The sequence below is a fragment of the Anabrus simplex genome, chromosome 7, assembly GCF_040414725.1.
Source record: "Anabrus simplex isolate iqAnaSimp1 chromosome 7, ASM4041472v1, whole genome shotgun sequence".
NCBI lineage: Eukaryota > Metazoa > Arthropoda > Insecta > Orthoptera > Tettigoniidae > Anabrus > Anabrus simplex.
In genome coordinates, this window is record NC_090271.1 from 181,768,625 (window position 1) to 181,772,373 (window position 3,749).

Here is a 3,749-nt window from a genome sequence, read left to right on the forward strand (position 1 = left end):
TATGGGAAGAGGAGTTAGGGAATGGAGTAACTTGCCAAGGGAGATGTTCAGTAAATTTCCAAGTTCTTTAAAATCATTCAAGAAAAGGCTTAAAAAACAACAGATAGGGAATCTGCCACCTGGGTGACTGCCCTAAATGCAGATCAATAGTGACTGATTAATTGTGGCTCAGGTGGTAGATGCTCTGGCCTTCTGAAATGATGTTGCCAGGTTTGATCCGCCGGTGGCGTGTACTGAACCCCTCTACCCCGGGTAAAGAATTTTGTATTCACATTTTCTTACTATTCCTTATACCACTTTTTATCAAGTTTAAAAACTGCAAACAGCCAAGTCAAGCTGAGTGCAGCTGTCTCGACAATCCGCTCGCTCTACAGCAGTTCAGCACTCTCCAGCGAGCAGGATTTATTTGCCGGCGAGAAAGAGATTTACCGCAGCGAAATTCAAGTCGCTGTAATCACGCATACCCTTGAAGCCTCCTTGTCCTGGGGAGGTGGGGTGTCGGCAGTGGACCTCCCTCCTGGTTCATAGCGTCTTACGGCGACAGACCAGCTAGCTTGGGTAAGATATGTTAGTTGTAATAGTTAACAGTCCAAGTGTTCAGGGCCACGTATCAGACGCTACAGGAAATATACCAATATGTTAACAGTATAGCCACTTGCATATCGTCATGCTAATAAAAGTAGAGCTATTTTTTGAAATCAATTGTAATACAGTATTTATATTTTATTTTTTTGGGATTTCGGCATGTATAACGTTTTGGAGATTATCCATTGATGGCACATGCAGAAGCATATTTTCAACATATTCGAGAAAATATTTAGGTTGCCCAGCATGAATACATAGCAAAGCGCAAGGTACAAGAATTCCGTATTTTGCTGCTGTGCACCCGTGGGTTTGCCCGTAATGGCGGTAAGGACTGTGAATGTTTGTAGTATTTTTCTTGTATTATAGGTGAAGTTTTCACGACTTGTGTGGCATTCTTCGTGAATATAACAGTCTCATTTGTCGTGAGGAATAAGTTACTTCCCCACGTCTGTCATCGCTTACTCACTTTAAGCTAGGATTTTAAGAAAAAACAAAAAGGTCCCAGTACATTTTCATGAAAACCATAACTGCACGATTACGATGCGTCACCGGGTGAAACTGTAAGTGCATTGTTTGAAATGGTTTAAAATCTGTTGTAGCTTATGTTAAGATGCAGCTGTGAATACCATTTTTAAAGGTTTTTTCTTCTTTTATTTTTTTCAGGTGGAGTGACGAACGTGTTTATCACACGCAGCTGTTGATCTCAGTTCGACACTGAAGGTGCTCAGATACGCCAGCCTCCTGACGGTGTATTCACTGGCACGAAAAAGGAGACAAAGTGATACTGTTCCGTATTTCTTGTCGGTTATCAATGAAAATAATCTGCGTCAGATATGTTGCTTCCCGACTATGGGAAAATACTTTTCTAGACTTAGTTTTTATTCCTGAACTGCAGGACGGCAATATCCATTGCACAGAAACAGAAAAGGTTGTGCAAACTGATCACCGGACAGTGGAGTTTAACATCTTCCTGCCTAACAGAATTGTACCGAAGTCGTCCACAAGTACTGTATTTGTAAGAAATAAGACTGACTTTAGTCACATGCGAAAGTTGTTTCTTTACTTCCGTGGAAAATAATAGATGAGTGCTCTTTAGTAGACGAAGCTGCAGGGCTCTATTGCGATTTGTTTCATGCTATAATAGGGAACATGCATGATCCGGGGTTTTAATTAAAAATATGCTAATCTGATTCAAAATTTCATGCAGAATTCAAAAATGTGAGCATAATGTACAAATAATAACTCCAAACATGATAAAAATCTACGAAAATGTCACGACACGCAAGTACGCGATCTCATTGGTCTGACGTCATCGTACAGGTTGACTGAATTAGCAGACGAAATAACACATAGTGTGCTGTGAGAAGCAGGATACACTTCGCGTATTTCTACTTTATGTTAGTGTCTGGTATGGTTAAATTCGAGGTCTATACATTGGATAATAATCTGAGTGGTATATTTTAGACTTAAAATGAATCCTGCTCAGACAGTGAGGCTGAAAACTTATAAATGGTGTATAGTTCCGATGTGCAATAGCACATCGCATACCATCCCAAACAAATTGTTTATAAATGTTCCAAAGAAGCTAAAACTAGGGAGAAATGGATTTTGGCGAGCCGGAGAAATGCTGGTGATATATCGGAAAAGTCTATAGTTTATTTTTTTGAAGATTTTAAAGTAAGATGAATTTGTTTGAATTTTCAAATCACTTTTCCATGTCAGCTGTTCTAGTGGTAAAACTTTAAATTTTAATGTATGATGCTTTATTTAAATGCTTCAATTACATCTTGGATTATATGAAAGTAATAAACAGTGCATTAAATAATGCTGATTATTAAAGTATTCTCCAAACCTAACCTATGTTTTGGGTGATCGATGTCAAGATAATAAATCAAAGGGGTTATGAACCATTTTGACAGCTCTAATTCTACCAATATATCTTGGCATGGGACAGTTATGTATGTCTTTATTGAAGAGCTTAATTGGTAAATTTAGGCTATATCTAAATACTGTATAATCTAACAAAGAATAGGCGTGTACATCATGAAAGGAAACAACGTGAATTTAACAAATGTATAACTCTACACAAAACCAATGCTTGTCTGTTGGGGTCTTATAAGTTAACAATGCTCAATTATAATAATTATCATAATATTAATGAAATAAATAATATAATTGCACACAGGTGAAAATAGTGATGTAGGTGTTTAAACTATTATCCAACTTAGCCTAAGTTTTAGGTTATACAAGCCAAGTCAATAAACCGAAAGGTAAAAATACCGCGCGAGTTGGCCGTGCGGTTAGGAGCGCGCAGGTGTGAGCTCGCATCCGGGAGATAGTGGGTTTTGAACCCCACTGCCGGCAGCCCTGAAGATGGTTTTCCGTGGTTTCCCATTCACACCAGGCAAATGCTGAGGCTGTACCTAAGGCCAATGCCGCTTTGTTGCCATTCCTAGGCCTTTCCTGTCCAATTGTCGCCATAAGACCTATATGTGACGGTGTGACGTAAAGCAAAAAAAAAAAAAAAAGTAAAAGTCACAGCACCCAAAGACATTCCTGTATTGAGCGACTAAAATGTCACCAGGACACTTTTCTTTCCTGATATGCTCAGCTTGTTAAAAGCCAAATGTAATTAATGTTATTGGCTTCACGCCCCGCTAACTACTTCTACGATTTTTGGGAGACGCCGATGTGCAGGAATTTAGTCCTGCAGGAGTTCTTTTACGTGCCAGTAAATCTACCGACACGAGGCTGACGTATTTGAGCACCTTCAACTACCACCGGACTGAACCAGGATCGAACCTGCCAAGTTGGGGTCAGAAGGCCAGCACCTCAACCGTCTGAACCACTCGGCCCGACTTGTGAAAACTAGATGAAGTCATATTTATCTTTATCATGTATAATTTTTTCCCTCCACAAAGATATTTAATTCTCTTTCATGGGCCCCGGAAGTGGGTAGGCCAGTTGTCCCAACCATAAATTTTTTTTTTTTTGGAATGATAGATTATAGCCCTATATTACTATGATCTTCCTTTCTTTCCTTCTTTCTTTCTTTCTTAATCAGTTTATCCTTCAGGGTTGGTTTTCTCTCGGACTCAGCGTGGATTTCACCTCTACCACTTCAAGGGCAGTGTCCTGGAACGTGAGACTTTGAGTATGGTGAT